Source organism: Corvus hawaiiensis, chromosome 4 (assembly GCF_020740725.1).
Source record: "Corvus hawaiiensis isolate bCorHaw1 chromosome 4, bCorHaw1.pri.cur, whole genome shotgun sequence".
Classification (NCBI taxonomy): domain Eukaryota; kingdom Metazoa; phylum Chordata; class Aves; order Passeriformes; family Corvidae; genus Corvus; species Corvus hawaiiensis.
In genome coordinates this window covers 24,618,248-24,637,775 of record NC_063216.1, presented here as the reverse complement: position 1 = coordinate 24,637,775, position 19,528 = coordinate 24,618,248, and the positions used below count along the sequence as shown (strand labels likewise).

Here is a 19,528-nt window from a genome sequence, read left to right as displayed (position 1 = left end):
CACCACCTACAGAATGCTCCAGACTCCAGCCCCACTGGTTTCTGTCCTACAGCATCCCCTGAACTTCACAGGACACAGGTGTTCAGACTCTTTTTCTCTCTGTCCCACTGTTTCCTTCTGCTAAAACCAACCCTCCTTCCCTCTGCCAGAGATGGGAACTTGATTGACTGTAGCATTAAACCACCAGTGGTCTGACTTTTTCTTTTCAAATGCTGCTCTGAAAATGAATCTCTTTCAGGCTGATAAGGCCAATTTCAAGCAGCAGGACATCTTGCAGTGAGCTCCTCCTTTACTTTCATAGTATATCTGATTTGCCTAGGATTCCCTTTTTCATAGCCTGCTTTATTCTTTGAGTTTTAGAAATTCTCCCATGAATCGTGTTGTACAATTGATTCATGCTACATAATCATTTTTCTACCATGGATTGCAGAAATTGTGGCACTTTATTCTGCAAATTAAATTGTGCTGAGCACCTTCTTCTGCTGTCATATTTTGTAGCCAATAATGTTAAAATATTGTTTGAGACTATTATCTATCGGTAATGAGTGGTTCCAGGGTTGTGCAGTATCATTTCCTATAGAAATTCTAAAAGCAAAAAAGGTAGTGACGTGGGTGGAATTGCTCAATAAACAGAATTTTAAACACATAGGGCATAAGATCTTTCACTCTGTGGTAAGTGCCATTCATTAATGATGAATGTAGAAACACAGTCCCCTACAGACTGGTGTCACATAAGTATCCACTATAAAGCCTTTTACATCTTTCCTTTCATCTTTTAGGTGCTGACCAAAGTCCTGTGGTGAAAGGAGAAGCAATGTCCCTGATAAAATGGTAAGGCTACTGACATATGTGATGTGTTGCAAGGGAATCACATACGATATCTGAATACAGATTGCTACTACCAATGGATATAGATTGCTACTGCCAACATGAGCAACAACTGTAGAGTTGTATTGTTTAGAGTGGGAGCCATGACTGCTGGGTACTGCAGGAATGTTTCTTTGTTCAAAGGCATTTCTTATCCACCAAAGTGAAAAAAAACCCAATTCCCTCACCCAGGTGTTTGTGTCATAAATGAAACATGTATATTCCTTTCTGTTGCTAGATGAGAAGAGTTGAGCATTCGAGAGCAGCTGATGTGGCAACACTCTCCTAAGCAACCAGAGAATTATAGCCCGGGTTACTCTAGAAGGGACTTTGTGCAAAACTGACTACACAGATATCCAGCTTGATGAGCAGCTACAGTTTGCAGTGGTGATGATGATGACTTGGTAAGTGTGGCATGTCCTGGGAAACGCTGTGCAGAGACTGTGCTCCTTAGCCCTGGTCACTGGAGTGTTTTGTTCACTTGGGTTGCAGATCGCAGGAGAGATGTGGTGCCTATTTTGGAGCAGAAAAGATGATAAGGCTCTTGGCAAATCGGGAAATAGTCTTTAAGAACATGAAAGGTTGTTGCAAAGAAGAAGGGAGTAGTGTTTTTCTTCCTGTCCATGACTGTTAGGGCAAGACATAGTACTTTTAAACTACAGCCTCAGAATTTAGTTTGGATTTTTTTTTTTTTAATGGCAAGGATATATGCTTTAAGTGCTCATAATTTCTCAGAATAGCTTTGGTAGAAATCAGGGCTAGGACACATAAAGCTGATCCTGCCTTGGAGCAGCGGATGGAATAGATGAATTCTGACTTCCTGTGGTCCTGTACAGATACATTTAGAAGTGTTTCTCTTGATACTGCCATCACATTGCCCACCAGGAATGGAGTAGGCATTCTGCCTCTCATCAGGCAAAGTCTCATAAGCCCAAGGTTTAATGTTTTGTTGAAATAGGGGTTCTTTAAAGACATGGGGTCTAAATAAAGTTATTTTCTTAACTGACTGCCTTGTGTTAGGTTCTAAATCCATATTTCATCATCTGACTAAGACATCTTTCACAACTGTTGAGTGTTTACTAGTTTACAAAAGACATAAAGGTTTTATTCTAGTGTATCAATTTCTGGGTGAGCTGGCAGGGGAGTGGTGATATAATTTTTCTTCAATTTTATTTTAATACTAGTTTGATGTGTCACTGTAGCTGAAAGGGCCAATAGTAAAATCATTGCCCCAGTCCATTTTTGCAGTGTTTTTCTTTGTTGTTGTTGCCTGAAATTAAAAGTTAATGTGCTCAAGCACAGAAGAAACAATGTAAGTCAGCTTTAGGTCAGTTCTCATCTCCTAAAATTAAAAGGACAGTTTAAGCTGGCTTCACAGGCTCTCAAATTATTTCCAGAAGTACTACCTTCTGAATTTTAGATCTGAGGGGTTTTTGTGTGCTACAAGGCTTTTGTCTGCTGGTCCAGGATGGTAAGTATGTGGGTTATTTGTGCATTTTTAGTGCCTGTATGCTGAACAGTCTGCAGATTTTGTACAAAATTACTGCAATCAAAGTTTGCTCTGGCTATCCTGCTTACTTGTAAATGAAAGGATAACATAATATGTGCTCTGTCTCTGTAGGATCTGTGCAGTGTTTTGTGATAGAGAGAGCTGCTCCAGAGCATAGGGCACCTGGTGGGCCAGCAGGGGGAGAGCCCCCATGTACCCAGCAGCAGCCCTGGCCCAAGCTCTACTCTGCAGAAAACAGGCCAGAAACACCAGTCCAGCAAGGGGAGGAAAAAAAGTAGCTGCCTGTGTGTAGAGAGATATGGAACTGCTGCAGGACACCAGTGTGAGTTTGTGCCTGTTCCATGAGGAGGCCCATAAAAAAACAAGATAGTGGAAATCAGGAGTTGCTCCGTCTTGTTCCATTAATTTCTCTGTGTTATTTTCTCTCCCTGGATTTTAGCTACCTAGAAGTCAGGCAACTAATCTGAACTAATCTACTTGTCCAAACTCTTTTTATATACAGGAGAGAATGATAAACACCTTTTCAGGTGATCCCAGCTCTCTGCTTTAGATATCTACCTTAGAAGCAGGAGTACAGGGCTCTGCCTAGTGACCCTGCATGGCTGTCTTGTCCTTCGTCTTTGGATGGGTTCTGAAATTGCAGAAAAGTAGCAATGACTATTGCAAGGTCCAACAAGATTTGGGTATCTGGTTGGGGTGGATTAAAGCTATTGCAGATTGGGATATGGAAAAAAGTGAAGAAGATAAAGGGAGTGAAGAGCCTCAGTCTAAGCCACAGGTAAGGGGAGTGTTCCTTTAATGAAGAAGCAGCCTCACAGCCTCTATAAGACATGGCAAAAGTGTGCAATTGACCATACTGCAAATGGCCCCTTTTGCTGGAGCAGTGATTGTTTTCAGTGCAACAGCGAGCACTAGAAAAGCTAAATGCTACAGCCAGCAAAGGAAGGGAAGAGTGTGATTTTGCTGGGACTTTGTATGGAGACAATGTGTGTTACAAGAGTAAGGAACCAACCCAACCTCCTGAAGGGATGTAGGAAGTTCCAAATGAGAATAAAGAGAACTGGCTGATAATACCAAGTCTGGTTGCTGAGAATTCAGATTGTGTATTTAACTGCTTGTGATGTACTTTCATAGGTTTTTATATTTTTGAGGGTCAGCCAACAATTGTGTAGGATGAGAAGTATGATGAAAACTTAATGCAATGTGCCTTTCTTCCCTTGCAAGTCACAACAATTGTACTTATTAAATTGAGATATTACACAAACACATCACTTAGACATCTCGTAGAAATCTTGATAATAACATGAAGGGGTTATTTTACATGAGGGGCATGAAATCCTGTCAGTATGATCAAACTAATAAAAACTGATGCAATTTTTCAAGAGTTGTTCAGAGCAGATGTGTAAGCATCCTGTATCCAGCTTCAGTGATTCATGTGGTCCTGAGCCATACAACCATGTGTTGATGGTGACAACAAGTAATGACTAGGAGGAGCTTTTTCAGGCCCTGATTAAAGAATTTTTGAGTGCTTTTAAGGACACGTTGAGTTGTATTCTTTTCCAGGAGAGTATTTGAATGGGATTTAATCCTATGCTCAAACACTTTTCTGAAAGTGGTTGTCTTCTGGAATCAACTTTCATTTCCATTTGTGGTCTAGTGACAGCCCCCACCTGGGTTTGAAATGAGGTCATTTGGCCTGAAAGGTGGGGGTAAAGGTATCTAAGTAGCTTTCACGGAGACTTATTCTGTTGCCTATAGCTACTTTCATCTTAAATAAGGAAGTGTGGCATGTTTGTATTCATAAATCCCGTTGTGCAATGTTCTGTCTCAATTGGGGCTGTCTGTGTCTCCATATTAATTCTCAGGGCAGCTGCAATTTCCTCCATTTCATGCAAATTAGCTTCAGCCTTAAAGCTCCTGGCAGGTTGCCAGCATAGCCCTCTTTGGCAAAATTTGGATTCATCGGCGGAAGGGTATTAGCCTTTTTGCTTTAAAGGCCTTTGTTTAGGCAAATATTTCTCTATTTTAAAGGCAAATACTTAAGAAAATCTCTATCTTTTAGCAAGATGCATTCTTTAACCACTAGAACAGTCCTAAAGATAGTTAAATAAACCACAACTAACAAAAATAATGGTATACATTCTTACTGCTTATCTTGAGCATTTCTATAAATGCCACTGCACCAGTGCCATTAAAATGCGTGTCAGGAATTTTCCTTGGCTGCCTCTATGCAGTCTTTTAAGATCATTTAACTACATAATGACTTTTAAAGATATTCTTTTTGAAATGGAAGGGCCTTTTTACAAAGCCTAGCTGAAAAAGGTATTCCACAGATTTTCAATGCAATATCTTAATTCCATCTCTCTGACTTTTTTTAAAAGTTAAACTCTTTAGTTTGCACAATGATTTTGTGGTCTTGTGCGTTCTACAATTATTCTGAGAATTTTTTTACCTTTTACATCATTATGAACACTCTCACAGTTTTTTGTTTTGTTCTGGGTGTATGCTATTCTTCTTAAAAGTCAGATTTAATCTTTTTCTGTAAAGATAATAAAGGTACTTAATTCTTCCTCCTTCTATTCTTTTCACAAGATTCACATTTCATAGATTTCCCAGGTACCCATTATTTAAATTCTAGTTCTACCTGAACATTGACAATAAAATAGCCTGAAAGTTTCTGGGTTCATGGTGTGACACACTGGTTTTGAATTTAATTAGGTAGCAAATAAGAGTTCTCTTTTTCAGATATCACTGCCGTAGAGTTTCTTGGCTGTTAAGATTCAAGATGTGTTTGTCCTGTATCACCTATCATCAATAGAAGTAGAAATCCTGCAGGAGAAAAACTGATCTGTGGTTCCACCTGTGCAAAACGTTATTTTTACCTGGTACTCAAACCCTCTAAGGCATAGTGGAGTACCACAGATATTACCAAAACCACCTTCTCAAGACTCTGGTTATCATTGCAATGACTGACTTTTCTCTCTCTTATTACTGTAGATGTGCAAGATGATACGATCCCAAGCTGTTTGTGACAACTGAAGTGTCCTCCATGGCTAGTATTTAGAAAAATATCACCATATTTGCACTCCAGTGACTGGAGGAACTTTGCAACTGACTGTCTCCTTGTTCCTGTAGGTGTTGAACAAACCCTCATAAAATCTCCTGATTTTTAGGCCATCTGTTGTTTATGCACTTTAATCATATCTGTTGTTACCTCCTCTCAAAGAGAAACTGTGACAATCATTTCAGTTTTTTTATTCTGTGGCCTTCTCTGAGTCTCTGTAGTTTCCTACAGTCCCTGGTCAGCCGTGGAGAGCCCTCTCTGCACACAGGAGTGAAGGCACCTAGTCTGCCTTGAGATTATCCTGGGTGATAGAAGAATTATATAGATATTCATTCTTTGGGGATGGATTGAAATTTTGCGAGTAATACAGGAAAGAATGGGTTTTGTTCAGCAAAATAGGGTTAGCTTTTTTAGCTGCTGTAGCTCATCTTCTGGTTGGATGCTTTAGGTGGTTGGATTTTTAGAAACATTTTGATGACAGTAGGCAGAGAGTAGTTTTACTTGTGCTGGAAACTTGGTTGTGTTGTAAAATGAAGAGATAAACATACCAGATCTTTGGGGACACCCATTGTGACCAGTCACAGCCAGCAAATGTTACATCCACAAAGTGATGGATGTCTCTCTTTGAAAAATTTAAGGGGCTGAAAACTTCTGTTGTGTTATTTGAAATCTTGTCACTCTAAGAAGCATTCTTTTGCCTGAACCAGGGAAGAATTTGATTGGAAATACTATCTCAACCAAAATCTAAGCTGGTGGGTCATAAACTCTTTGAAGGTTTACTGTCTTTAAATGATATGTGTTTTAAAATGGATATTTGCTTACCAGGCAAATGATTTTACAGGGAATTAGGTAATGTCGTGGGTACCAATGGTATCACTTTGATTACAAAGAATCAGAATTCCATTTTAATAAAATACAGAAGTTCTGAGATCTGAAACACAATTGTTTATCTGGTTTCTTAATTTATTTTGTGTATGTAAAAATCCTACTAATGTAAATCCTATTAATGTAAAGAATTGAATAATTGCCTAGTGGTTTGGCCAAACATTGTTATTATGAATGTCTATTGGTCCATGTATTGGTACAACCAACTTTTATTTTGAATGCTGGGAATTTTCACAGTACAAATAGTCCCCCAGCTAATACTGATTGGGGTGGAGTTCCAAGGCATTTTGGGCGGTTTTAAGTTACTTTTTTTAAGTTACTTTTTTTTGGACACAACTTTTCTATGTTGTGAGGCACAGGGGAAGTTGTAGAAGCAGTTTGAAGGCAATAGCACAGATAAGCACAGAGGACAGGAATGTCTTAAACCAGCTTTGCCTGCAAGCTTGAGAGTCATGAAACTGTATCCTGGAGTTTGATCTAACTCAGTCTCAAGCTTGGCCTTGCTACTGGACCAGAGCTCCATACCAGAGTCCTGGCACTCCAGCTCTTGTTGTGTAGAGATAATTCTACTCTGTGTTCTTTGTATGTCATTGCTACTCATTAATCAAAATTAAATTACTGTCCCCAGCATGTCCAAATGACTCAATGACACTGAAAGAAGGTGGTCATGTCTAAAAAAGTGAGTGTTTGCCATAGGGAAGTGCTACCAAGGAGCTTGTGGCATCATTTAGATTAACTTTATAAATCTGTGGTCCTTTTCTCCTGTAAATTTTAGACTCCTGCAGGTAGTAAATTTTACTTTTCAATAGGCAATATCACTATTTGAACTAAACAGGGTGAACTCTTGCCTGTACTTACAGTTATCAGCAAGATTTAGTGGAACATTTGGCTATCAGACGATAATTTCTTGTTTTGATACTCTCACACAAGTTAAAGGGGACACTTAGTGCTTGAGACTGCACCAAATGGAGTTAAATCTGTGACCAAGTTCTGTTAATAAAAATGTAAGAAAACCAAAAGCCATCAGTACTGTGCATAGTGTCAGCTGTGTCCAAAATTAGTCTTGGGAAAAAACTGCCTGACTAATGGACAGGCTTAACACACGATAAAATAACAGATTTCAAAACCTGCCCACTAGTCAGATCTGGGAAGTGAGGTCACACATGTGTACAGCTGCCCTTTGTGGTCCCACTGACTTCTGCTTTCTTCTGAGTTATTCATATGGCCAAAAAGATGCTTTGGGGAGAGAGCTGGGTGCCATTGATGCAATGGTGCTGCTGGGCTGTGTGGTGCAGAAAGCATGAATGACTTGCCCAAAGTTTGGCAGTGACAGCAACAGGATCTGATCAGGGATTGCACTCTACACCTGGCTCTGTGCCTTTCACCATTGAATCTACATGAAGGAAACTGAGGTGTCTTGGAACCTGTACTGTTCCCCGTGTTCTGAAGAATGGCTTTCATCTAAGGTGTTTTAATTGTGATGCATGTTAAAATGTCTCTACTTACACAATGTATATGCCAGAGTTGCAGTTTTTCCCAAGACAAGTGGTTGTATCCTAACAAGTCTGTTTGTAAATAGTTGTTTTTATTTAAAAATGTCTCTGGGCTGCATATGGAACTCTCCTAACGATAAGCAAGGGTCAGAACCACCAGCTTTCCTGAATGTGATCATTAGTTTATGATGCCTGCACAATATGGGGATATATCCTACACAAGAATGTACGGAAGATCTCTTTTTAATTAGAGTGCTAGGAAAAAAATCACTTCATGGAGCAAAGTGTACTTAGAGGTCTTAGCTGAGCTTTTAAGTCCATTTGATGGAACCATCAGGTGTATTTACCAGCCTTGGTCCTTGGAGGTGAGTGTTTGCTCAGAGGTCTGGGAGTGACTCCTCAAGGAGCTTGCACACTGCAGGTACTCAGTATAAATTCATATGCATCAAGCCCTCAGACAAAAAAGAAGTGTGGAGGAACCTGCGTCCCGGGTATTTACACAATGCACCTCAATTGCCCGAGAACAGAGGACCTCTGTTTGAGAGCTTTGCGTTGCCAATCCTTTACGTGGCTGGAATTGATCATTTTAAGAAAGGGAGCGGTAAGATGAGAGGAGTGGGATGGTTTATTGCAAAGTTCCTTTAGTGTTTGAGAAATGGAGAAATTTGGATGAATTGCACCTTTCAGCCAGGACTTGCTGCCATCCATCTCTCGGTTCCTTAAGAGTAACCGGGATTTTTGCAGTGAGTGCAGCTTTCTGCCAGAAAATCTCAACTTTTGTTAATATATAGGCATTCATCATGTGCTGTTCATTAGCACACATATTGCTAATGCCTGGCAATGGAGCGAACATTTTTCTAGAGTGGGGTCGAAAAACTAATTATTCACCATATGGTGGCCGGCTCAGCAACAATTGCTGAAGCCATGGAAGCAAAAGGAAGTTGGCTGGTTGATTTCTTTGGACAGTTTGCACAGTGATGACTCTCTTGACACATGCCATTCATGTGGCCGCTGCATAACAGATGGGCTAAGGCTGGGAACTGTGGAAAAATCATGGCAGAGATCTGGTGGCAGCCTCTGTCTTTTTATCCTTCAGAATGACTTTGGGTCACATGGGCTGTGAAAATAACAAGTAGGGGATTGTGCTCTAAGGATTTCCCTGTTTCTTTCATAAAGCCAGAGCGTAATTTTGACTGCCTTTTCGTATTTTGTTTATTAAAGGGATCAGGGTTTTAGATGAAAGAGATTACTTGGTTTGTGGTAGGGGGCTGTGCTGTGCCCATGACACTCAGCTCATTGTTAGCAGGAAAAATGCTGGCAGTTTGATAAGGGATAAGAAAATGGAGGGGTTTTAAATTAAAATTTAAATTACTCCTTATTTGTTCTCTTCTCATTTGTAAATCTCACATAGGCAAGTTTAGATAAGAGCTGTTTTAGGTTCAGAATACTCAAACCTGAAATGAGTTAGTGTTTTTTTCCAGAGGAGCCTAGTATGGGAGGGTAAGATTAATTTGAGCATGCTGCCTTTGCAACTTGTGTGCTTTCTGGATTTCATATCATCCAGACAGTGCCTGAATGGGGAAGGTGCTGCAAGTTTCCACGCAGAGATTTGTTGAGCTTTATTGTCATTCAAAATTAAATCAGGTGGGTTTGAACTATCTGCAAATTAAATTTTAATTGATTACAGCAAATTGTGTCAGTTGAGAATTTTCTCATGTCTTCTTTCACAGCAGTTTGGAAGAAGAGTTGACAAGGAGTGAAGGTGTTGCCACATCCCTTCTGAAGCTGCACTGTCTTCCCCGAGGGATGCTGGTAATACTGGTTGCAGAACACAGAATGGGAAAGCAAAAGTGAAGTGAAAGACTGCATGAGGAGAGCTTGCAGGTGAGCCATTCACAGTCATTTGAGATTTGGGCCCATCTTGTCAGGAGCAGCACACAAAGTTTCTCAAGTGAAATGTGGTATGTGAGCTCTTGATTCAGGATTATTGTTATGTAAGCATTCATTATGATCATATTTTACATACACAGGACCTCCTCACCCCCAACTCTCCACCCTCTTCCTCCTCTCTCCAAAAATAAAAGCAGAAAGGAATTAAGATATCTTACAAAGCAAACTTCAAGCACTATTTTATAATTCACAGGGTTTGAATTTTCTCTTTCTAAGCAGAAAGGCCCATTGCCTTGTTGTTGTGGCATTACCCTCTTGTCTGTTCACAAGCAACATAGTCTTTTTTTTTTTTTGTCTTTTGACATGGTGACACAGAATCACAGAATATTCTGAGTTGGAAGAGACTCACAAGGATCATCAAGTCCAACCCTGAAGTGAACAGCCCATATGGCAAACTTGTGACCTTGGCATTGCTGGGCAGGCTGTCAAGTGAACACCAACCATGTGGCTTCCAGGGTCCTCCCATCAACCCCCATTTTTCATTCTTACTTACCAAAACCAGGCCTGTCGATTCCAGAGGTGGGATCTGCATCTCTTGCAGTGCTGCTCACAGAGAGCCTCTGATGTTTGATGCAGTTGTGCAAGTACACACAGGAGAGACTGACCAAAAAGAAAAGAATGTATTTTTATCTTGAATTATCCTGTTGCTAATTTCTGCAGGTGAGGCGGTAAATAGAACTAGTTTTCATTAGGCCATGATACTCTCCCACAGGTGAGCAGGGGAACACATTTTATTGGCTCTAGCTCCTTTGTGAGGAGGAAGTTCACTAGTCCATCATGCTTCCACCAGTGACTATTTCTTCTGGAGAAAGGAGTAAGCCAGTGTGTTTTATGTGATGAACCTCCTAATCAGCTTTTTCCCCCTGCAGTGGCGTGAGCAAGCACAATATGAGGATATGCTGCATTCCCCTTGGTCCTGTCATGCATTACCTGCATTTCTGAGCTCTTGTGATCTCCTTGGTTCATGATGGCTGCTCTTTGCTTGGCCAGTGCATATCCCACTTCTCCTTGGTGATATCCCTATCTGTGTTATAGACAAGGAATACTTCTGGTTTTAGCAAGTTAGTCCAGCAGAAGATTAGGACCATTATCCAGCAGATGCTGCAGAAAATCTACGTCTCAGTGCACTTCCAGTGTAAGGCTGCTAGACAGAGGGCTGGATTTTCAGATCACTGCTTTTCTTTAGCCTTTGGAGTAATGTTTGTAATGCCCAAACCCCCAGTGCCTCTTCAGGTGTTCCTCCATGTGTGCTCCACCTGCTGCCCATCTGAAGCTGCAGAGTTCTCTGCTCACCTGGCTGGAAAATGTCCCTCAGATTTTGGGTAGAGATTTGAAAAGAATTCTAATAATTGGAATTTATAACCTTGAATGCCTGCCAGGCATAATGGCCAACAGTCTCTTTTTTCCATGAGAAGAATCCATAAGTGGATAGATGATTATTAGAAAAATTCAGCAGAATTCCTAAGGCCTCAGGTGAAGTGTTAAAGGCATTTTGCAGAATTGGAGAGAGGAGAAGGTGGCATAAAAATGTGTCTGTATACACAATTACACTTAAACATGCAATAGATGTGCATATACACTGCCGTGCCATTTTCCAGACATAAAGATATACAAGAATAACAAAATAATTTTTTTAAAAGGTATATATTAACAACATTGTATCACAAAGAGCAAAGGCAAGGAACCTGAGTGTAAGAGGAGTCCTTTCTTAGAACACCAGATGTTGTCCTAAGACAATGATGGAGAAACATTACAAATCAATTTCTTCATAAAGTGCTTCTTATCCAAAAGATGATTTTGAAGTGATTTCCCCATGCACAGCTACTCATCTCTTTGTCTGTTCTTAGGCTCTTTTCTGGGTATTTTATTAAAAGTAAGTTATATTCTTTTTTACGGTGCATTTAGTAAATTGTAATCTGTTCCTCATCTGCTTTTGAAATATATTAAGCATGCAAGGCAATCTTTAGATTTTAAAATCTCAAAAATGGTTTGGAATAAATGAGGTAAACAGCCTGTGTCCTAGATTAAGTTCCAGTTGCAAAAGACATAAATTAGTTCATCTCTGTGTTAATAGCTAATGAGTTTTCAAATGATACATTTTTTCTTTGTAATCAGCTGGAATACCACACGTTGCAGGAAAGGTAGGATTTAATATTTTGACTGTTTTGCTTGAAGTGCTCAGAAGATTGGAATTTGGCAGAAATATTCCTCAAATCAAAATTTGCTGTTGATTGTTCAGGTTCTTAGATGAACTAGAGAATGGGGGTGGGTTGTACAACATTTCCTTGTGTGAAAATAAGTTTGTTTCTGTGTTTTGATACTTCTGCTGTTCACAGTACAGTTTTGGGTTTAAACTTTCTTTCACAAGAACATTATCAAAGTGTTCAGATGATGACACATGAGCATGATATTTTGGTTTACGAATGAGGTCGAGTTCTAGGAAAAAGTTTTGAATTTTTCTTAATTGAACTAAATTCCAAACATCCAGATATCGAAATACAGGGTTTAGTTTTTGGTTAGCAAGAAAAAAAGTCTCTATAAAATGTCAAATATTATGGTTACAGAGCAATGCAGCCATTTCTGGCTAAGTCCTGGAGCCCAGACTTGTCTTCTTCACCCAGTTCTCCTAAATCATGGCACAGTCCTTTGCTGAGCTGATGGACTCACACATTTGGATAGGATGTACTGTTGCTAGGGTAAAATGCGTCTCACTTTAAGAACAGCTGAACTGTGGTGTTCTCATCCTTGTTTAATATGCATCTTATGTAGATTATGTGAACCAAATTGGCTTAAATGGGAGATTAATGAGGGATGTGTGGTGATTATATGTGCCATTAAGTGTTAGGTTATGTACTTAAAATCTTGCTGCATATATTTTTTTCTAAGTCCATTCACATGGAGAGTGATAAGAAATCCTTACTCAGAACATAGGAATTTTTTTCTGACAAAATATATTAAATAATTTTTGAATTAGCCTTGTTTCAGCTTTGTCAGCCTTGTTTGCTAAATCACCACAAATGTTTATTGGATGTTTTGGCTTTGCTACCATCTCCAATATGCGGAAGTGGGCCATGAACTCAATATAGTTTGGGAAATACTCTGCTGCCATTCTCCTGTCACACATTAGCAGTTTCAGGGTCATAAACAATGAAAAGAGAAAAAAAGAAAATTATTATTTCTGTATTTCCCTCTATTCTATTTACACTGTAAATTTTTTTTCTCTAGCAGTTATGTTCAAGCAGATGGTTTAAATGGGAGATTAAGCAAGGACTTTCCAGCCCCTTTCTTTGGGAATCTTGGGCAAAACTTGTATCCATCTCTCAGAAAACAATTCAAGCTGAATTTTGTTTTCATTGGATTGGTGTTGGAGAGCAAACCTTCCTGCTGTTAGTTATCAGTTTTCTCAGAAGAGAATTTGTCACAAAACTAACACTAACCACTGCATTTCAGATGGTCAGAAGAGACCTCAGGGTGTCTGGGAGCTCCCAGTGAAGCCATAGTTGTGTATATGATATATGGACATATCATATACATATAATATGCAATTATATATTTAATATCTAACATTATATATCATTTATATACTTGTATATTAGTCCCGACTAATCTGTCTCAGGGGCTGGTGGAGGCCTGCAGACGTGGGGTCTCTGCAATCCCCTCAGGCAGTGTACCCCATTGCATGTATCCTCCCTGCATGAGACTGTTTCATGGGTTTGCTGCTGCACTTGAAGGTAGTTTGACTTGGAGCCCTGCAAGACTTTTGAACTGCAGGTAGCAGAGTCTGGCAGTCAGAGCTCAGAGCAGGCTGCTTCAGATTAGCTGAAGCACAGTAGAGATGTTTCTTCTACTCGAATATGGTTAATCCCATTACTGTGCTGTCAATGCTTCTGTGGTCTCCTAAACCTATGCTCCACCTAATGTCACCAAATCACTGGCTTATTATTTGAACTGGTCACCTTTACACATATTTCGTTTGATGTCTGTGTCAGCCTCAGCTTTTTGTATTGCCTGTCAAGTGTACCTAAAGAAGATCAATGATAAACAGGTCTTGTGGTTTTCTTCTGTTTGCCAGGGAGTGTGCAATACCATTGCATTTACAGTAACATATGGAGCATTTTGCAAAGACTGTGTGATGAGTTAGCCATGGATATGAGACCAGCTTATGCTGTATGACTCTTTGTGATCATGTGCTTCAGTGTTGTTGAAAGTTGATAAAAACACGAGCAGAAAGACTGGGGAGCAGATTTCTGTATGATATGAGGAAGGGATGTCAGAAAAAATTTCAGATGCTTTTATAAGTAGCAGGAGTGTAGATCTATATATATCCACCAATTAAATAGTGCTTACAGTAAGTTGATTTTATTTATTGTGTAGATAAACTTGCTAAACATGTTGGACACTGGGATTGAAAAAGTTACTTAAGTTGATAGTAGTGGCAAAAGCAGGGGTGTATTAAATTTCCTAATGGCCTAAATGATAGTGGTACCCATATTGCCCAGCAAAATGAGAATCTAAGTATTTGTGGTCTGCATAATTTTGCATATAAAAAAACTCAGTTTTGGTCCATTATGGTTCATCCAATAAACATCTTTTTTTTTCTTTCCTCCACGTAGATTAGTTCTCATGCACACTTACAACACTCAGACTTTAGATGTATGGACAGCCACAAGCATGTAGATTTCATAAGTATTAATAAATTCTGAGCTTATTGGTATAACTGTGTGATATGGCTGTAGATGCAAGACAGGAACTGAGTTTTCTCTGATCACTTAGTGCAGATGAAAATTTTCCGTAATCCAAGAGTTGTTTCTGGCACTTACCATCTCCTAGGGAAATCTTTGTGGACTATACTGTAGGGAAAAAAAACCCAAAACAAACCAGAAGCCTAAAGAAAATCATGATTTTGAAGAAGTAAACACTTCTTCCTTATCCTACTAATGAAAACTTTATATGCTTTTGTTTTTCTCAAAATATTCGACTTTTTTTGGAGGGAGAAATTGATTTTTCTCAAAAAATTAGGAGATATATGTTGACAGCTGGGATGCGTGGATGTAGTGGCTCTTCTGTGTAGTTATCCAATTTTTGCTCTGAGAACGTTACACAAAGTCAGGCACTCACTAAAGGACCCACTGCCAAAGGCAATTACAGCTTTTAACATGCAATCAGTTCTGTGGCTCAAACAGCGAAGTAACTTATGCCTAGATTTGTTTTCCATGCACACTCATCTATTTGGCTGCTCCTTCAGTCTTTGAACAAGTGCTGTTTTGCAGTCAATGGAGAAGCTGACCCAATCATTCTAATAATATTGGAAATACTTGTTGCATGGGATGCTTGGGTTTGCATCTGGGTTTTTATTAATGTGACCTGAGTGAAAGCCTCTCTATGGTTGTGTTATTTGACTGGCAGGTGGGTGTCCACCTGAAATGTAGGTGGGAGCCTTGTTTGGGGTGGCAGGGACTACTGACCTCTGCTTGCAGCCATGGAGTGTGGGATGAGCTGTCACCAGGGGTGGATTGAGAAGGTAGTGACCAAACCCGTCCTTTGTTCCTGGCAGGAACCCAGGGAGGTAAGAACAGTAATGACCACGAGCAACCTATCTGCTACTGGCTTTTAGGAGAAAGATTTTGGGAACAGGGAGCCATAAGAAAAGTCTCTGAGAAGCACTTCTGGACTCAGGGAGCTGAGCCATGCATCCAGGGTCTTTGTCACAGAGTGGTAGGCACTTACCTGCTGCCACACCAGCACTACTGGGGAAGCCTCCAGCAGCCTGACTGCTGCAGCCTCCTTGCTGGAGGGGCTCAGTGCATCAGTCAGGTTCAGCCTTGCTCACACAAAATGCTTGTGAGTATTCCAGTGTTAGTCCTCTTCATTGTTCCACTGTTAAATAAATAATCTTCCCAAATAAAAAACCAACCAAACAAAAAAACCAAACAAAAAAAGAAAACCACAAGAGAAATTTTACAGAAATTTGATATTCAGATTTTCCTTTTGAATATGTGTTGGTACAATTCTTTTCTACATTGAGCAGCTATTAAAACCAAAGTGACCAATAAATAGTATTTCTGGCTTCTAACTGTTTAGTGGGGCAGAAAATGATTGGGAAGTCAGTATTTGTTCAGTGAACAAAGGAGCCAACTATATAATTTAACTAAATGAATGAACACCGATGATGGATTTTTCCTGTCATCTATTAATTTTGCTAAAGAGACCTCTAAAAATGATTGCAACAGCTTTGTCCCTTCCATCTAAGGGTCAGACTGTGAACGTCATATACTGAGAAGCTGTTGCTGCTGTAAGTAATATGACTGACATTTAATTGGTGTAACCTCACTGGCATTATTTTCATGACTACTGAAGGATCAGTCAAAGATTTTAGCCTGCTGCATTATATCCTTTTAATTTCAATTTTTCAGATGCTTTCACAGGTGAGCAGTGTAACAGTGAGCCTCAAAACCAGAGAGTTGCTGCTACCCATTAGTAGTTAATACGAGAGCTATTGTGGAGCTCTAACTTATAGGAAGAACTGCTGTTCAGCCTAATTATTACAGATTATTAGATTAATTTTGTTAATTGATTAGCCTAATTAAAGTAGCCCCCCTACTAGCAGTTAGGAAGACTATATCTGTTATCTTGTGTTCTTTCTCCACTGCCCCTATGCAGAATTGCTGAGGAGGAGAAGGACTGTTCAAAGTGGTCACTGCACTTGTATCGGTTGCCAGCTTTGAGGCATATTCTGAAAATACCATGTTTGGACAGATTTTTTTAAAGCATTTTGGCCCCTGTTTTGGGAGATGATGGATGTGCCACACAGATGACCTTAACACACGGCTGCACGCTAATATTCAGAACCGTGCTTTTGTTTGTCTGCAACAATGGCTGTCATTAAGAAAGCTGAGTTTGCCAATATGCCCCCCTGTTCCAGCGCCGGACCCTTCCTGATTGGGCACCGGGAAGCATCATGTGCCTTTGACTGAAATGACATGGAAGATGTATGGTCTGAGTGCTGTCCTCAGCACCACTGCTGTGATGCGAAGAAAACCACGCTGACCCAAACAGACCTGTGCTCAAACAATGTCACACCAAACGAAGACAACATATTGGGAAGAAAAATGCTTGTAAACTGTGTGTGCTGGAAGATGTATTGGCCAGGCGGCCATAGGGCAATCTTTGAACTATTGAAATCTTTAGAAATATTGTTTAGTTCTTGAAGAATACTTACAAACCTAATTAATCAAGCATAGATGGTTATTTTCACTCTTTACATACTGCTTCATTTTGGGACAAGAATAGGGCTGTCACATTTGTTTTGCTGACCACTTCCCAGGTGCTTGCTGGCACAACTGGGGTTTGAACATACATTTCCACAGCAATCCTCAAATAACAGACTTAAGAGAGCTCCTGGCCTTCTCCTAACCCTTAATATGCTTCTAAACGTCCTGAGTGTTTCCATTTTGCTGTTTGTGCATGTCTTGGGCTATGGCATTTCATTTTCTTTTTGGTTTGACATCACTAGAACAGTATTTTAAACCTGATTGAAATCAATGAGTGATGGAGCAGCTAATGGCGTAATTTTAATGTCAAATCAATTGTATATGTTCCTCTCAAGAGATGTGTGGATAAGAAGTTCCATTTAAGATCTGTTATTACTGGTTTTTTCCTTAAAGCTTCTACTATGATCTTGTGGAAGCTCTTGGGAAATGCTCTTAACCATGAATTCCTCTTGAATTGCACATAAGCTGAGGGCTTCAATCTCTGACCAAAAGTCTGATTCTTTGGATCCACCATCCTACTGATTTCTAAATTCTGGTATCTCTACATTTAGATTATTGTTTTTATAATAAATGTTTACTGGTTTCAATTTTCTTTACATATACCATGAGGCCAAAGCCACCTAGAGTACCTAAAATAAATAACATCTCTTTTAAAATTATTTTTTAAAGTTATCATTATCTTCAGTAAGGCTACAAACTAATTTGTACAAGCAATAAACAATTTATGAAAATGTTAAAAACTTTAAAATTTTCCTTAAGCTAAAAAAACCATAGTATATTGCCTCTTGTTATAATTAAAATCACCAAAACAGCATTTTAATAGTTTAATTCCAATTATTTAAACAAATTTAATACAAATTATTATTTTATACATATTTTAATGTAATATATAGTAGTATATTTTATTGTATTTTAATATAATGTAATAGCATATTTATCACATCCAGCATGGAGTGATTCCTCAGGTTGTCCTGTGCCAGGAGGTGGGCTTCAATGATCCTTGTGAGTTCCTTCCAACTCTGGATATTTTATGATTCTATAATTACAATATTGTAATTCAATACAAATTACTATTCTTACATGCATTGTAACATAATAATCACACTAATATGTTCAGGTGGTCTGCTCAAATAAGCTATCATTCAAAAAAAAAAATATTTTAAATCTAATCTTGGCCTTGACTTTAAATGAAGTCAGGCTTAAAAGCATGTGTTCGAACTGCCTTCAGAGGCGATACTTTCCTAATTAAGAGATGACTTACTACAGGAATGGGAATCCTTAAGCACATTCTTCATTGTATTTGAAGGCAATGCAGTGAGATATGCCCAGAAAATATGGAACTGTTGAATGCACTCAGGAACTTTTCTGCAGTTCTAAGTGCACACAGTGATTAATATAAATTGCATGTTTTCTATGCCCTTTTGTTAAAGCCCTGTTCGTAGCCTACCCCCCTAGTAATATAATGTATGTATGTTTAACATAATAAACTGTCCATACAAAAGCATGTGTCCCTCCCAGTCAGGCTTGAGGTGGTGTGGGAAAATATTCAGCCATTGCTTGTCAAGGTCTAGTGCACAGGAGACAGGAGTGTTCACTGCTAGAAATCTTCACATTTTCAGAAATGAGTTGAAGTAAGCCACACAAACCCCCTGTTTTGATCAGGCTTGAAACACTGAACTCATCCAAAATTAAAAGCAAATAGAAAAAGTGACAGACTGGGTGGGGAGTTAAACTGTTGGCAGCAAATGGTCTAAATGAGGAGAAGACAAATTAAATGAAGAACATATGTAATCTATGATTCTGTCTGGGTCTTCAGGGTTTCTGCGTACAACCTGATTATTAAGTAAGGATAGCTGTGTGGATATATGGGCTAATCTTAAACATTCTGAGCTGCTGGATTGAAGCAGGCAGCATTTCTGCCTCCTGTCACCCCTTGGCATTTAGAAGTTCAGGATCTTTGTAAATCCAGGAAAGGCAGTGTTTTCATGTAAAAGGAAAGATAAGTGGTGGGTTACTAACTTTAGCTTGGTGGTTGTTGCTCTGCTGTATAATGTTTGCGGTTTTTTTCTCCATCTATTTCAGTCTGTTTTAGAGGAGATGGCAAATGGCTTGTGGTATCGTGGCATTTCCAAGACACCCCAATCCGGGGGATGGGGTTCCCTACCATGTGGAGGACAAAGAAGGACCCAAATTTCCTTATACCCTGTGGGCCAACACAGCCACTGGATGAAAACGCTGCTGCATTTGGTGCAACAGCAAAGATTCAGGAGGCTGTGGCTTGGTGAGAGCAGAGGTGAGCTGCTCCTGGGGCTGTGGCAGGGCATTGTCCAGGTTAATCAGCTGTGAGAGAGCATCTGCTGGGCCAGGGACATACTGGTTCTGTGTTAGGTCCCTCCTCCTTCCTTGAACGGACTCATTTGCTTTTTCAATCTCATCTTCAGCAGCACCAAACCAAGCCTGTTTGAGATTTCTTTATATCAGCTAATAT

General features: G+C 39.5%; 1 long non-coding RNA gene across 1 annotated transcript in view; it reads left to right on the top strand.

Annotated features, from left to right (window-relative positions):
• Positions 1-778: 778 nt before the first annotated feature.
• The window catches only part of LOC125324313, a 28,543-nt gene continuing 9,793 nt past the window's right edge, over positions 779-19,528 (top strand). The window contains exons 1-3 of the long non-coding RNA XR_007202924.1: positions 779-831; positions 1,106-1,271; positions 9,550-9,703. This is a non-coding gene — a long non-coding RNA (uncharacterized LOC125324313). The remainder of the gene's footprint in view (positions 832-1,105; positions 1,272-9,549; positions 9,704-19,528) is intronic.